This window comes from Saccopteryx bilineata, chromosome 11 (assembly GCF_036850765.1).
Source record: "Saccopteryx bilineata isolate mSacBil1 chromosome 11, mSacBil1_pri_phased_curated, whole genome shotgun sequence".
Classification (NCBI taxonomy): Eukaryota; Metazoa; Chordata; class Mammalia; order Chiroptera; family Emballonuridae; genus Saccopteryx; species Saccopteryx bilineata.
Window position 1 is genome coordinate 48,524,988 of NC_089500.1, and position 18,290 is coordinate 48,543,277.

Here is an 18,290-nt window from a genome sequence, read left to right on the forward strand (position 1 = left end):
CCAGCTTCAGGAAAAAAAAAAAAAAAAAAAAAAAAGGGTGTGGACTCTACATTGGCATAGTAGAAAAGCAGCCTGCAAGAGGAGGACTCTTGAGAAGGTAGGGGCGATCAGGGAGGCAAGAGGTCACAGCAAGGAAACTGAAGCATGTTACTGGGCTGTCCGGAGCAAGGCATGTCCAGCATATGCATGTAGGGCAGATATTAAAGCACTGAATTTATAGAAGCTAAAAGCTAGAAACATGATTAATACATAGTCCTTCTCCATTTTTTTAAACATTCAGTAAAGTTCTGTTATAAGCAACTATTTTATGTTAATGATATTTGGTGAATAAAGAAACAGGACTATTTTTCATGTTGCAGATGTTGCTATAGGGAGAGAATAGAGTAGGAAATAAGAGTGAGATGTGACCAGGAGAAATATAAATTCTTCTCACCAAGAATTCTCAGAAATACCGAGGAAGGCTATGAACACCATGTGGGTTGGAGGCTCAAGTCAACTTATATGGAAAATAAATGCTTCAAGAAGGGTGGAGGATTTGGAAGGACCCAATGGTAGGCACTTGGGTTATGATGGTAAGAATTATGAATTCTCGAGGCTTTAGAGAGTGGTTTGAGGGCTGGTCTGTTCTTAGAGAAGAGTTCCTTTACAAAACTCAATCTTAGGGCTTTTAAGGGTCATCGTCATAGATTTGGGGAATCTGATGAAAGTACTCATTCTTTCTCCATGAAATATACAACATTTTATATATCATCTCAGGAGATGAACAGGAAACCTAGGTGCTGTTCCATGAATCGTGAGTGAGATATCTCTACCTTGGAAGTCATAGTATAAGAAGTGAACACTATGTGTTCTCCTTAAATTGGTCACAATCCACTTGGTCCAATTATGCATCTTTGATAAACCTACATGTTAATTGAAAGAACTAATTTTTATTTAATAAACTTTACTGGTAGGGTCCTTACTTATAATGTATTATAAAATCAGGTCAATTTAGAATGATATAGGTAGGACTTTTATCATAAGTGCCAGGACAGTTTTCTAGTATTTATTATTAACATTAATGATTTTTCTCTATAACTAGGCAAGTTAAGGACTCTTTATTTGTTTCTAAACATGTGAATTATATCAGAAAATCTAGTTCTTTTCAGTTCTGAGAAGAAGTGAAGAAATATTACCAAAAAGAGATTTTACCTTTAAGTTATTGAAGTTTTCTGAATATTTTAAAGGAGAAATAAAAATCACATAATGGAATAATGATATTTTTCTTAAAATTTTAATAAGAGGTAATTTGATAACTACTGCTGGCTTATACCTGCCTTGGGACCGTGAATTTGAAGTAATTCCACTGGTAAAATGATATCTAGAGGGAATAAAACAAGGCAATCTCTAAGGGTTTCATAATATGCTCTTTAAGAGTTTCTATCTACTTATCTATCATAAGTTGCTGTAAGAAGGTGTTGTATAATAAAGAAGCTAGGTGATGAGTACATGCGCATACATTATATTGTTTTATCTGCTTTTATGATTTTTAAAAATTACCATAAAATGCTTTTACTTTACAAAAAGAAAAAAGAACGAACGAAAGAAAAAAGTCTGGTGTTTGCAATAGGTTCCTAGGATAGAGATTTTAATTCCTTGGTATTTTCCCAATGATATAAGTGACTATTATTTATGGAGAACCCCCCAGACCATACCTAAATTTATGCTAATGAGATGACTCACTGGGTCAGTCCCTAGTTTCAGAATGAGGGCTGGCCATGTTGGAAAGACCAACCATGAGATTAGATGGCTGCAACTTTGAGCCAGGTAATATCAGCTCAACCTCTGGGGCGGTAAGAGAGGGCTGAAGATTAAATTTCATCACATGACCAATGATTCAATCAATCTGCCTACTAGATGAAACCCCAGTAAATGCTCTAAACACTAAGTTTAGGTGAACTTCCCAGGTGGTGACATGTTTTGATTCCAGAGGGAGAAAACACTGAAGCTCCATGTTTGTGAACTTCCTAGCTTTCATCCTACAGGTTTCTCCTTTTGTCTGGTCTTGAGTTGCCTCTTTTATAATAAAATCATAATCATAAATATAGCATTTTCCTGAGACTTACAAGTCTTTCTCCTAAATTATGAAACCTAAAGGGAGTAATGAGAACTTCCAGAGTTTTAACCAGTCAGATGGAATTGTGGGTGGCCTGGGAACTCTAAAGTTTGTAGCTGGTGTCTGAAATAAGAGTCTTATGGAGAACTGCCCTCTCAACCTGTGATGTCTGTACTAACTGTGGGTAGTTGGATAGTTAACATCTAAATTGCATTGCAGAAGGAGTTCAGGTAGAAATAAATAGGACTTCCCTTGGTAGGGTGTTTAGACATTGGAACTTGCTATACACTGAATGGTGATGTTCTGTCTTGTTCATAGTGTTGCCTTGGCTAGATCTAAGAAATATGGATTAAATAGACTATCAAAATTTTTATTCAACTGTTGGGTTCTGAGGTTATTTATTTCTGACTATAACAGTTAAGGATTTACTAATTTTGTTGTTAATTAAAGATTTTTTAAAATAAAGATTCAGTACCTAAAATTGGCAATAAATTTATGCAATTATCTCAAATGAACACCTGAAACTCTTTACAACAGAAAAAGATCTCTACAGTAATTTTGAAAGGACCAGAAAAAAAAAAGGACCAGAAATGTTGTTGAAACACTTACTAAAAAATACTATGTGGTAGGGTAGAGTTGTGGTTCTTGTTCTTAAATATGACAAGATTGTTATAGATTTTCTACCATTTACGTATCATTTCCTTGACATTTGTCAGTAGTTCTTTTTTTTAATGTTTTATATATATTTATTAATTATAATGGGGTGACATTGATAAATCAGGGTACATATGTTCAGAGAAAACATCTCTAGGTTATTTTGACATTTGATTATGCTGCATTCCCATCACCCAAAGTCCAATTGTCTTCTGTCACCTTCTAACTGGTTTTCTTTGTGCCCCTGCCCTCCCTCAACCCCCTCCCTCCCCTCCCCCCCTCCCCGTAACACCCACACTCTTGTTCATGTCTCTGAGTCTCATTTTTATGTCCCACCTATGTATGGAATCATATAGTTCTTAGTTTTTTCTGATTTACTTATTTCACTCAGTATAATGTTATCAAGGCCCATCCATGTTGTTGTAAATGATGTCAGTAGTTCTTATAATGAAAAGTTGCCATTTAACCATAAAGACCCTATTACAAAAAGTTTAAAGAAATTTTATGATTTGAATATTTGGCCATTCAAATAGAAAAACAAATATTCAGTTATTTTAGACCCAAAAGAAAGAACTGAAGAGCAATTGTATTAAATTAATCTGTAGGTAATATTTTCTCTACATAACAAGTAAGAATAGGGCTATTACTAGAGATATTTGCCAATTCCTGAACCCTTAATTTTGTCTACAAGTCATCACAAAAGTTTCAACATGTAATATTTGTTTAGTATGTTTCGGTAATGGATAAATATAAAGCACTATAAGGAACCACAGAAACCGTGGAGCAAACAGAATCTCTAGAGATTGCCATGAGTGCTAAGTCAGCTCTAGACAAATACATGAAGTAAGTGAAATTTGTTTCAGTGCCATTTCAGGATTTGGTCTTTTCTCAAAGCACCTCTCTACCTCTTTTCAGTTCCCCAATGCTATCATGCTATTCAGGTTGACCAGAACTCTGTTGGGTATTGGTTTGATATGATTTGAAATCCACTTGTTTTTGACAAAAATGAAGTTGTTTTAAAAGTAAACTTGCTTTGATGTTAGAGTGAAGTAAGTTGTGCCAGGATGTCATTATCTCAACAGTTTTCATGGATAAGCACTCATTAGTTCAGCTGCTGAGGGGGATCATTAATAAAACATGTAGAGAGAAGCAACTATGTTGTGAGGATATTTTTTTAAAAAAGATTTTACTTATTGATTGATTTTAGAGGAGAGTAGAAAGAGATTGATTTGTTATTCCACTTATTTATGCATTCATTGTTTGATTCTTGTATATACTCTGACAGAAGATCAAACTTGCAACCTTGTATTAGGATGTATTAGGATGATGCTTTAACCAACTGAGCTACCTGACCAGGGCTGAGAGGACATTTTTACTATGAACACTGAAGGTTTGTGAGGACTAACTGAGAATATTTTGTCTGGGCAAGCTCCTGCCTGATAAAGGCAACTATTTTACTATGTAACAGCCCTGAGAAGGAAAAGACCTGGCTTCTCAACACTCATGCCATCATTCCCTAGCAATGTGATCTAGCAACAAAGGACTTTTACTTTTGTGCAGGTAGCTGAACATCTCATTGGCTAACCTGTCTCTTCAGAGTACCAACTCAAAAACAGTTAAACCTCAACTAACTTTGAGCTTTATTCCTTTCAGCTCCCTTTGCCTGGAACAATGGTATAATTAATCTATCATTAGCTTAGAGTATGTTATTTATTTATTGTCTTATTAAGAGACATTATCCTGCATGCTACTGGCTTGTAAAATACTATAATTCTCACAGAAAACGTGTGTTAAACTATTGGCAAAGATAATCTTTGTCTCTGAGCATAATTTGCCACAAAACAAAACAGCCTTCTCTCAAACTGTCTTCCCAACTCCAGAACGCTCTCTTCCCCTTTTCCCAGAAAGAGTGTTCTCTGTTTTCAAATTGAGGAAGTCTCATAACTTACTCTTTCTCAGCTGTTAGTGATAAGTATAAAATGTTATTCCTCCATGAGAGTCTTTCCCTGGTCTCTCTCTTCAATTGTTTTTTGGGTGTTTTTGTTGTTGTTTTTTTACAGAGAGAGAGAGAGAGAGAGATAGATAGATAGGGACAGACAGGAAGGGAGAGATGAGACGCATCAATCATCAGTTTCTCGTTGGGACACCTTAGTTGTTCACTGATTACTTTCTCATATGTGCCTTGACCACGGGCCTTCAGCAGATCAAGTAACCCCTTGCTCGAGCCAGCAACCTTGGGTCCAAGCTGGTGAGCTTTTGCTCAAACCAGATGGGCCTGCACTCAAGCTGGCGAGCTCGGGGTCTTGAACCTGGGTCCTTGGCATCCCACTCCGATGCTCTATCCACTGCGCCACTGCCTGGTCAGGCCCCTGGTCTCTTATATAGTGTGAGCTGAGCGTGATTTTTTTTTTAACCTGATAGATTTCCTTAATCCCACCATTAATCTAGTTCCTGGGATTTTGAAGTTTTTGATCTTTAATTGATCTCTATTAAAATATACATTAAAATTCTATCAGCCAAAGTCAGCGAGTTGAAAGAGTAGAAATAGAGTGGGATAAACGCTGGAGGTTGGTGTGTGGGGTGGGTATAGGAAGTAGGTTTCGGTTTGGTTGTAGAGGTCTGGAAGAAGAGGTGGAAAGCTGTCTTGTCGGATCAAATCAATTTAGAAAACTCTAATTTTAAGGGCTTAGGCATGACCATGTGAAAGAAGATCTGGAGAAAAATATACATATAACTGTGACTGCCTCATCTGCCTAGAGGAGGTGGTCTTAAGTCAAAGTTCTAGAAATGGCAGTCAAATCAGTGTATGATTCAGGAGACTATAAGACACAGTGGGAAAAACCTAGGCTGGTTCTAGTCTCACCTTTCTCTGCGAGCAGCTGTATAAACTTGGTCTAGTCATTTAATCTTCTGAGTGAGTATCTTCAAGGATTACATGAGAAGGTCACTAGGTGACTGATTTCTAAAGTATCTCCTGGCTCTAACATTCTCATCTAGAATCCCACTTTCTGATGATCTTGAGTACATTGAATGTAATTCATTCTTTTGTGAAAGAAAGAAAAATACAATACAATACACAGGTTTTGAGCTCTTTCTCCAGTGAAATACCTCATTTCTTAAAAAAAAAAAAAATTCCATAATTCCACCTTCAGTTCTTAGTTACATTCTCTTTACCATACCTAGCATATATTATTTTTCTCTTCTATTTTCATAATAATATTTTTTTCAAATCTGTTTTTGGTTTTAAACTCAGGAGTACAGTTTCCATGGGTATTTATCTTAGGTTATCTCCTAAGATAGGGAGACTCTGGGCAGCAGTGGGTCCTGGAAACAAGGTTGGAAGTAAGACTGAAATAGTAGAGGTGAATCAGCTTTAGCATGAGAATAGATCAAGGGATAAATTCTCCATAGCAGAGGAGAACAGGTACCAAGTCAGGAGCAAGCACAATATCTATAGCTCAAGGAACCTCTAAACTACAGAAAACTTCTTCTATAATCCCAGATGTAACAGGACCCAGTGTTTGCTTTTTCCAGGGCATGGCCAAGCCAACATTTAAAAGCTGCTACCATATAAAACTCATCACTTTGAGCAGATTTTGCTCTATAAACTTGAAGTAGAATTATAGAGCAGATATAATGGCCATGTGTTTGTGTGGGAGGGGACAGGGAGTAATGAGTGAGTGATTGACCAGTGAGGTCAATCAATACTCAATAGATATTAAAATATCTTCAAAATTATCCTGGATAGGTAATTATTTTAACATGACAATCTTACCACTATCTAATCTACAAGGAATATAGCTTTTTTTTTTAAATGATCAAGTCATTGATTTATTAATTTCTTAGAGAAGAGAGACAGAGAGAGAGAAAGGGGAAGGAGCAGGAAGCATCAACTCCCATATGTGCCTTGACCAGGCAAGCCCAGGTTTTCAAACCAGCGACGTCAGTGTTCCAAGTTGACGTTTTATTCACGATGCCACCACAGGTTAGGCCAGGAATTTAGCTTTTATAGAATAGTTTATGTTTAGATTGTGCTAACTGGGACTTAACTTTCAAATTTTGCTCAACTGGATAAGGGCACCAACATTACCCCTTGTTATTCCATTTCACTCCAAAATAACTCCACGAGATAGGTATGGGGGAAATGCATTTCAGAAAGGTTAACTAACTTGTCCAAGACCAATGCAGGGGTCCCCAAACTTTTTACACAGGGGGCCAGTTCACTGTCCCACAGACCATTGGAGGGCCACCACATACAGTGCTCCTCTCACTGACCACCAATGAAAGAGGTGCCTCTTCCAGAAGTGCAGTGGGGGGGGGGGGGGAAGGGCAGATAAATGACTTCAGGGGGCTGCATGCGGCCTGTGGGCCGTAGTTTGGGGACGCCTGAAGGGAATTTGATGGGCCTGGGATTTAAATATAAACCCATCAGACTTCCTCAATAAAGAAGCTTTGGTACTTATGTACTATGGTAAAGGTAAAATAGAACATTGTTTCTCTGTTAGAACATTGTTAACTAGAGTGGCATGAAAGCTAAATCAAGTTTCCCTCCACTTTTTTTTTTTTTGCCAAAATTCTCAGCTTTGTTTTTATATCAGTAAAACTTTATTTGGGTTATACAGCCCAAATAAAAATACTCTTTATAAAAAATACCCTAGGGGTTTCCCTTACAGTGAAAATAGGTTGGCAAAATAAGTCTCTGAATACTGAGGCAAGGGTCAGTGCACATACTAATGCCCCATCCAAGATGATGAGCTAGTGGGAAAAATGTTTTTCAGGGATAGTTGAGAATAGAGTTAACCTTTGGTGAAAATGGTCCCAGAGTTCTGCCATCCCTTCCTGGACTGTAAGTGTGTGTGTCTGAGAATTTGTGTGTAATGACATACTCCAGGTAGGCTAGAGGTATGTGAGCGTTTCCTTTCCCAAGTTAGTCCTGGATAGAAATCCATGCTGTAAAGAGAAGCCCCCTCTCACAGAATGATTTGGCAGTGACAAATGACCACAGGGCCAGTCTGGGCACAGTTCCTGATGTTGCCTCATGAGTCACCTGTGGACCCAGAGGACTGCAGAGGGCATTAGAAAGTTTCCATGTTCTCATGAGAGGGGCAGGATTGACTGATAGAAAGTTGATGGGTTGGAAGTGGCCTCCAGTCATGAATGAAGGAAGTTAACATGAAGGAAAGGAATCAGCAGATGTTGCATGAATCATTTGAATGAGAAATTACAGCTGGAAAAGATGCCTACCACTAAAGACCCAGCAAGATGAGTTACGTTCTTGTGCATATCCATGGAAGACAGAGAAAGCATCAAGAGCTAGACACCTCACCCTCTCAAGCACAGGCACTTCTGTAAGTTCTCTGGCACTTATATCCCTGGGTAAAAACAGAACAGAAGGTCCTTGGATTCTACTGTTAAAGATTTCCCAAATAGAGTAAAAATATGGAGTGATTGAATAATCATTGATTTGACTGAGTTTACCTGGAAATTATTAGATTAAACTTTCTGCTATTAGGCAGTAATAAAAGCTTAGGGCAGAAATTAAATTCAGTTATAAGAAAATAAAATACAGTTTTGCATATTCAAGTTTATGACGGTAAAAATTCATTTCCCCTGTATGTAATAATACAGAACAAATTCAAGTACTTCCCACCTGCCCCTATGTTTTTTCAGTTTTTCATTGCTTTCTCTCTTATTCCTTCCCACACAGACTGCATTGCTAGGCTATCCTTATTAGCTTTCACGGATTTAAAGACCAGGAGCTCCAGGGGACTTGGAAGATGTCAAGTTGTTAGTTATTATTGTAATAACTGTTCAGTTAAATAAAAGCTCTATAAATTTGTATACTGAAAAATTTCAGATAGTTTCTATTTATTTTAGCTTTATTCATTTTACAATAAAAGCTTTCAATTTAATTATTAATTTGGCTGTTATTTCTGGCAATTCATGGCTATAAATAAGTGTTTTCAAAACATTATCCGCAAACCACTAAGGATTTTTTCCTAGTGGTAGAGCTGTTATATATGAAATTGTTGACTCTATAAGTAGTGCTTAACTATGAAAAATATTATTGATGTAAATTAATTAATTAATTATTTTTAAAAATGAGGCGGGGAGGCAGTGAGACAGGCTCCTGCATGCGTCCTGACTAGGATCCACCCGGCAAGCTTTCACTGGGCGATGCTCTGCCCATCTGGGGCTGCTGTTCCATTGGCTTGGTGACCGAGCTAATAAATTAAATTTAAATGATAGTTTCTTCATGATTTTGGGAGGACTGAGAACAAAGGATACAATTTAGACAAAACTTGTGATGTTTTATTGTGATTGAATGATCAAAGAAATTATGTTATTTGTTAATTATAATAGAAACAGAATTCACTCTTGGAGATTGTGATGGTTAGTTCTATATGTCATCTTGGTTAGGCTATGGTCCCTGGTTTTTCAACCACTGTCTTGTGAAGGTGTTTTGTAAATGTAGTTGCCGTCTACAATTAGTTGAATTTAAGTAAAGGAGATTGTGCTAGTAATATGGGTGGGCCTCATTCAATAAGTTGATAGATCTGAAGAACAGAGCAGGTTTTCCTGAAAAAGAAGCAATTCTGACTCAAGACAGTAGCATCAGTTCTGGCCTGAGAGTTCCCAGACTACCAGCCTTCCTATGGATTGCCAACCCCTACAATCTTGTAAACCCATTCCTTGAAATCTCTTTCTATCTCTGTCTCTAATTAGAACCTCTAGAACCACAGTGAACTGATAACTCACATTGTCCTGAAGCACAGAGGTTGCCGGTTTGATTCCTCGTCAGGGCACATACAGGAACAGATTGATGTTCTTGTCTCTCTCTCTTTCTCTCACTTCCTCTTTCTCTAAAACCAATAAAATAAACATTAAAAAAATGAACCTCTATAAAATGTCAACCTGGAACGCTGAGGTCGCAGGTTCAAAACCCTGCACTTGTCTGGTCAAGGTACATATGGGAGTTGATGCTTCCTGCTCCTCTCCCTATTCCCCCTCCTCTCTAAAATGAATAAATAAATAAAAATTTAATTAAAAAAACATTATATTAAAAATAAAAAATGAACCTCTAGGTTCCAAATGAACCTCTTGGTATCAAAATTTCTATCAGTCATATAGTGCTAAACTATGGATCTCAAATCTTCATTTGTAGCAGTATGTAGTAATATTATGTTTAGATTTTATGTAATTCTGGGTTCCTCTAGCTCAAGAGTTGGGATGTTTGCTTTCCATTTCAGGGTGGGGAGCTTGCTCCTAGATGTGAAAATTTGCTCAGCTTTACTGCAGCATGAAAGAACTGGTAAAAAAAAAACTGCCCACTTTAAAACATGTGTTTTTTTCCCTATAGTAAAAACATTTGGGATAAAAGAGTGGGTTGATTTCATGGAGTATTGTCTTTCACTGAATCTAGAACCTATGTGTCTCAGGTTATCTGGTGCTCCATCTGAAAGGTCCTGTGGCCTCCTGCTTTTGTTCTCTGCCTGTTACTCTGAGTCCTGCAGTTTTCCTAAGGAGATTTTATTTGTCTTGCAGTTTTCCTAAGGAGATTTTATTTGTTTAGCAAAACATTTGCCTTCCTAAAACAGCCTTATTTTCCAGAAATAAAATCACATATATATGGTCAAATTATTTTTGATAAAGGGGCCAACAACATACAATGGAGAAAAGAAAGCCTCTTCAACAAATAGTGCTGGGAAAACTGGAAAGCCACATGCAAAAGAATGAAACTCGACTACAGTTTGTCCCCTTGTACTAAAATTAATTCAAAATGGATCAAAGACCTAAATTTAAGACCTGAAACAATAAAGTACATAGAAGAAGACATAGGTACTAAACTCATGGACCTTGGTTTTAAAGAGCATTTTATAAATTTGACTCCAAAGGCAAGAGAAATGAAGGCAAAGATAAATGAATGGGACTACATCAGACTAAAAATTTTATCTCAGCAAGAGAAACTGACAACAAAATAAACAGACAGCCAACTAAATGGAAAATGATATTTTCAAACAACAGATACTTCTCTCAGGAAGAAATACAAATGGCTAACAGGTATATGAAAAGATGCTCATCTTCATTAGTTATTAGAAAAATGCAAATCAAAACTACAATGAGATACCACCTCACACCTGTTAGATTAGCTATTATCAACAAGACAGGTAATAGCAAGTGTTGGAGAGGCTGTGGAGAAAAAGGAACCCTCATTCAATGTAAAGTAGTGCAACCATTATGGAAGAAAGTATGGTTGTTCCTCAAAAAAACTGAAATGGAACTACCATATGACCCAGCAATCCCTCTACTGGGTATATACCCCAAAACTCAGAAACACTGATACGTAAGGACACATGTAGCCCCATGTTCATTGCAGCATTGTTCACAGTGGCCAAGACATGGAAACAACCAAAAAGCCCTTCAATAGATGACTGGATAAAGAAGATGTGGCACATATATACTATGGAATACTACTCAGCCATAAGAAATGATGACATCGGATCATTTACAACAAAATGGATGGATCTTGATAACATTATACGGAGTGAAATAAGTAAATCAGAAAAAACTAAGAGCTGCATGATTTCATACATAGGTGGGACATAAAAACGAGACTAAGAAATTTGGACAAGAGTGTGGTGGTTACGGGGGGGGGGGGGAGGAGATAGAGGAAAGGAGGGAGAGGAGAAGGGGAGGAGGAGGGGCACAAGGAAAACCAGATAGAAGGTGATGGAGGACAATCTGACTTTGGGTGATGGGTATGCAACATAATTGAATGACAAGATAACCTGGACATGTTTTCTTTGAACATATGTACCCTGATTTATTGAGATCACTCCATTAAAATTAATAAAAATTTATTAAAAAAAAACAGCCTTATTTATGAGTTGTCAGTTGTGTAAACCTCTAGGGAATGGCCATCACACACTATTGTCTTAGTGTGTCCAAACCATGCAGACAGCTCTACACGGATCACTCTGTCTGCACACCACACAATCAGCTGGTGCAGTGTGTTATTTTAACACACTAATGAAGCTTTATAAGATTGAAAACCATTTAAAAAGCATTAAATAGAGTTAGCAGTTGCCTTAATCTATTAGCCCATAGCCACCTCTGTTCAGCATGTTTATTATGGCTGTCACTGTACCTAGTTCTGTTGTATTTATGTACTCACTTCCTTTTCAAAGTGCTTCCCAATATACTTTAAGATACTCATGCTGTGCAGTAATCCTGTGAGAGAGGCCAGACGTTGATTTCAATTTAAAGATGAAAAATGATGGTAAAATGAAAGTTGAGGGTAAGGGTATATGTATAAAACAGGCAGAAGTTTTGCCTGCACATGCAGGTAGAAGCAGATCCTCAGTTCTTTATAATTAGCTTTACAGAAGGGCTCTTTGGTATTTCCCAGAATGCCTTGGAAATTACCGCATTTCTTTTCTTTTCTTTTTTTTTTTTGAGGAAACCTATCTTGGTTTCTAAGGGCTGTGGTAACAAAGCATGACACATTGGGTGGCTCAGAACAACAGAAATTTATTGTCTCACAATTCTAGAGCTTAGAAGCTGAAATCAAGGTGCTGGCAGAGTCATCTTCCTGCTGAAACCTGTAGGGGAAGAAATGTCCTCATCTCTTCCAGCTTTTGGTAGCCCCAGACAGTCTTTGGCCTGCAGTAGTATCACTCCAGTCTTCACATGGTATTCTCCCCTTCGTGCATATCTGGTCTGTGCCCAAATTTCCCCATATTATAAGGACACCAGTAATATTAGATTAGGTCCAACCTTAATGACCTCATCTTCACTTGACTATAGTTGCAAAAACCCTATTTTCAAATAAGGTCACATTCTGAGGTACTGGGGGTTAGAACTTTAACAGCTGTCTTTTGGAGGACACAATTCAACCCATAAAAGCACCTCTTGAAAATTCTGTCTAATGACCTCAAACATGGCACCTGAACAAGCCTGCTTGCTAGATGTTGTTCAGCTCTGATAACAACTATTCCTGAAGCCTGGCATGAAAAGGATGTACTGCATGGAGGGGAGGTGAAAGTCAGAGACACTAATCATATCTGGATCTTCTTGGTTCCACAAAATATGACAATAGACTTGGATCATAATGGAGCCCAATTTTGTATAAACTACAAGCTAGATGATCCACCTCTGAATGAGATAGGAGAAAGTATATTTCCAAGATATAGTGCAACCTCACTCAGCACCTATTTAACACATTCAACTAATCTTACCAATAGTGACTTACACACAAGATGATTTCATATACACTTTGAAAAAGGCTACTCTTTTTTTAAAATTAATTTTACTAGGGTGACATCAATAAATCAGGGTACATATGTTCAAAGAAAACATGTCCAGGTTATCTTGTCATTCAATTATGTTGCATACCCATCACCCAAAGTCAGATTGTCCTCCGTCACCTTCTATCTAGTTTTCTTTGTGCCCCTCCCCTCCCCCTTCCCCTCTCCCCCCCCCCCAGTAACCACCACACTCTTGTCAATGTCTCTTAGTCTCGTTTTTATGTCCCATCTACGTATGGAATAATGCAGTTCCTGGTTTTTTCTGATTTACTTATTTCACTTCGTATAATCTTATCAAGATCCCACCATTTTGCTGTAAATGATCTGATGTCATCATTTCTTATGGCTGAGTAGTATTCCATAGTGTATATGTGCCACATCTTCTTTATCCAGTCAGCTATTGAAGGGCTTGAAAAAGGCTACTCTTGATGGCTGCATTGCTTGTCTATTCCCTGCCTTGTTTCTTCTCACACTTGTCTTTGTTAAAATTGCTTCCTGGATGTGTTGCCTTGGTTCTATTCTTTCTTCTGTCCTGGTTTGCCTTTAGCTTTCCTTCAAAGTGAAGGTCATAGATAAGCATGATATGAAAAATCAAATAGATGCTTAGCTCAATATAAGACAAGAAATATTAACAAAGAATAAGTAAATATTTATTGGAAATGTGATTAAGAAAAAAATTCATTATATTTAAAAATAAATCCCATAATTATTTTTATTATTATAAAAAATATATTAATTTAAAAAACTTGAAGTAAAAATGGCTAAGCACAAAAAGAAAATAAAAAGAATCCATATTTCTCTATAATTCCAAAACTGGTGATGAACGTTTTTAATGTTATGGTATATGTCCTTTAATAATAATGGTGGTTATACAGCAATAACAAGGAGGTCAAATGGTAGGAGAAAGCACAGTAACTTTGGAAATAGCTTTTGAAATCCAGTCCTAGATTTAAAACCTGAGTTTTACATTTGTTAGCTGTGTGTCTTGGGCAAGTTAATTCACCTTTAAGAGTTTCAGTTTATCCATCAGTAAAAATAGTAATAATACTCTTATCTAACTCCCAGAGCAATAAGAGTATTATTAAAGGGCATTGTGTGCTAACACAGAGCATGCCACTGCTATCAAAGAAGGAGATCAGTAAATGTTAATTTCCTTTCCCTTATACTGGTCTAGAATCTATTGTTTATAAAATATTTTTATATACATCATCACTTTGACTCACAGAGGTCTTGACTCACTGGAAACATATGGCTTCTGTGGTATTGAATTACATGATCATTTAATAAGAGATGATGATGTAATGACTATTAAATGGTGATCTTAGAAAATAATGTTTTTTTAACTTAAATACATCACTGAAACTTCTACATTCTTAAGTATGAAATCACTTTATATAATGACTTGAGATGGCAATATTTTTTACTTTTTCAGCAATTTGAAATATGTAAATATTTGCACTACTAATGCACATATTTTTAGAATCATATCTATTTATCAAACAAAGCCCATAAGTATGTGATATGCTTGGCTCTGGCCTGTTAGCTCAGTGGTAGAGCGTCAGCTGGTGTGTGGATGTCCTGGGTTAGATTCCTGGTCAGGGCACACAGGAGAAGTGACCCTGCTTCTCCACCCCTCCCCCTCTCCTTTCTTTGTCTCTACCTCTCTCTTCCCCTCCTATAGCTGTGGCTCCATGGGAGCAAGTTAGCCCTGGGTGCTGAGATGGCTCCATGGCCTCACTTCAGGCCCTAAAATATCTAGGTTGCCGAGCAATGAAGCAATGGCCTCAGATGGGCAAAGCATCACCCCATAGGGGGCTTGCGGGGTATATCCCAATTGGAGGCACATGTGGGAATCTGTCTCTGCCTCCTCACTTACTTAAGAAAAAAAAAGTATATAATATGCTTGTAGTCTAACTTAACCAAGTTTCTACTGTATTAATAGCACCTGATTCCTATTACATTAAGCATAATTTTTAATTTGAAAATTAATAAGACACCATCTCAGTTGAGTCAAGTCACAGGTTAGAGTTCATATTAAATTAGTACTTTGTGTTTATAACAGTTCTAAAGAAAATAAATATGTAAACCAGTATGAATATACTATGATCATTAAAACTGCCTGGAGTTATTGGGATTTGAATTGGAATCTCTGCATTACAATGTAGCAGCTGTGTGACTTTAGTAATATGCTTAAACACTTTGAACCTCAATATCTCATCTGTAAAATGGAATATTAACAGTGTCTAGAGAGAGGATAGATTGAGAGTAAAAGAAATAACTCTAGCAGGCATTTAGCAAGTAAGGGTTTAATAAATAGTTATTATTGCTGCTGTTGTTGCTGTTATTAATTGAGGAGTAGCAAATCATGCAGCCCCATTGGAAGGAAGAATTTAAGAAAATTTAAATAATAATTAAATAAATAATAATTGAAGTTTTCAAATAGTAAATTCATGGCAAACAAAGTTGTATTCCAAGCAGATGGTAGGTTTAAAAAATCATGCCTGTTTATTTGTAGTTATTATTATTACCAAAAAGTGCTAGTAATAAGGATAATAAAATACAAGGCTCCAAAATTATTACAAATAGATCTATATTCAGAGACAATAAGGCTGAGTCTGAACCCAGAGGACAGAGGTTTGGAATGCTATGTAGAGCAATATCCTTTTTTGACATATATTAGAACCTTGTTTTATTGTGTACACAGATCTTTCTTAGAACATTTTCAGCAGCTGTCACAAAAACTCATTTAGGATATTGAGTTTCCTGGATCCTCTCCAATCTGTTCTTCCTGCATTTAAGGCTTATAGGAGCAGAGAGTTTAGAATGAATTAGAAAAAGACTTTCTCTTGGCTTTTAAGAGGACATGTTTTGGAAATCTCAGGAGAATTTGATAGATGCTGCAGGATGAAGTCTGGGGTGTATACTTTTGGTACCACAAATTTTTCAAAGAACACAACCATCAAAGAGCCATATTTGTAAGATAGTTGAAATCACTGAAAACTGCAGCAAAGGTTAGATCCTAGTTTTTGCTTTTTGAGTGTCTACTTTGTCTTAAAACAACTGGCAAAATCTCTTGACCCTGTGATTGTGTGCTTGAATTAGAGAGATATGCTTTTGCTTATGTGGTTTGGAAAGGCTTCCTTTGCTGGTTGTTTTTAGTGTGTGAAGCACTAAATTCTGAAGGTCAGAGAAGTAAGTCATGACACATTATGGGTAAGCTCATCAGTTCCTTACTTCATAGTGAGTTCAGAAGGGCGTGATGCAGGCAGTGCAGTAAGTGATGGTCATGATGTTCTGAGGCAGAACATTTGGGTTTCCCTACAGGTGTAATTGATATGAAGTGAGTGGTTAGTCATTGCATTTTCTGGAAGAGTCAGAAGAGAAAAAGTTTAGAGGAAATTGAAAACTTGAAATTTACTTTTATCACTCATATGAGAGAATGATGTTTTGCATCAAGCTTGAAAAAGTTTAGTATAACCTGATTTTTATGCTATGTACTAACTAGGAATTAATAAAAGAATATAAGACTTACCAATCTGATTTAGTATTTATACTAGGAATGTATGAATATGTTGTGTGCGTAGTCATATAGGATGTTCTTTCATATGGGGGAGGGGGGAGGGTGGGCATTGGGGAGAGCTGCTGCATAGCCAAAGAAAGGGGAAAAATAACCTGAACATATGGAAACTGTGTAGAATGGGGAACTAGACCAGAAGGAAAGTAGTAGACATCTCCTTACCCTAGAACTGATTCTTGTCTGTTCCAAGTGTTTGCCAATATTCTGAAGCCATCTGCAATTTCAAACACTCAGTGAATAGGCCTGACATATTCTTCTGTTTAAACACAAAAATCCACTTTTTTCCCCCAAGTGCTAAAAGCGTACTTTAAATCAAATGTTGTTTAAAAGGCTTGAAACTTCAAGAAAGATGGATGTGTCAGGGACCAGGAAAACAACAAAAGCAATGCTAGACTTTTAGCTAGCATTCACCGTTTTAGACCAAATGTTATGTTTTCATACCTTCAGGACAAACTGGATATAAAAAGAGTTGATACATTAGAGGCTTGGAATTCAGGGTCTTTATTATTTTCAACAGATATTTCCCAACAGCTTCTTTTGGGTTGGTCACTCCTTAGCTGAAACTGATGCTTTCCATCAGGTTCCTTTGTGTTATAGAGGACATGGGTGAAACATTCCACTTTTAAGATTTCTGTGGTTTATATAACATTTCTAACTGACCATCATTCATATGCTATTCTCAGCTTTCATTGCCTGGAGAGAAACTTTGCTGGTTATCTTTGGCAAACACTGGGAGAAGGGGTGGGGTTGTTGGGCAGTTCCTTTGCATTACCTATAAATTGGAAGTTCTAACTCTTTGGTCGGCCCCTTCTTCACCTCCTCCCTCTTTTTCCCGGGTCAGCTTCAATCACACAGAGTAGATCTAAAGGGTTCTTCTCTCCAGCTCTTAACCTCAGCCACCATGGGAGAATGCAAAATTCCCTTTGGGAAAGAAGCCACGTAAGAACAGGATAAAATTGGAAGGCTCTTCCCCCTTGTTCTGCTCCTCCCAATGATCTTCTCACTCTCTCCCCCCTTCTCCCTTCTTCACCCACACAGGGAGCCCTAGTTGAGGTCCTCCTATCCTCCATCCAGGCCCTAGCCCTCACTGTAAACTAGATTGGCGCCTGCATTTGTAATGAACAAGTCGGTACCGCCCTGCTCGCCCCCCCCACCCCCCACCCCTATTCAGTGCGTACCAAGGTACTTCCAGACCTCTGCAGCCGTTTGTTCGAATAGTTCTCCTGACGTGCCCTCCACCCCATCGCTCCCGGATGCAAAGGTCCCCTGAAAACAAGGTTAACATTCAAGTTAGAATGCTCCCTGAGTTTAGAGGTAAATTCCCACCGTCGGAATTTGGAGGGGGGGGGGCGGTTGTGATTCGGAATTTGGTGTGTGTGTGGGGGCACTTACGAGTAGTTTTGGTCATTGAAACTTCGATTGCCCGGTATTCCCCTCCACTGAATAGAAAGGACGTGCGCTCCGCCCGAAGATTTCTGAGAGGCAGGGGTGCAGTCTCAGATTCCCGCAGTTCTTCTACCTCCTAGTCTCCTTTTCAAGTTCTAGTTCCCTCCTTTTCAGCCTTCCTAGCTTCCCCCGGCCCCGGGGACCAGGGCCAGAACTTTCCAGAATAGGTAAACTGTCTTGCCCCTTAAGGCCAAATTCGCCTAATCTCAGA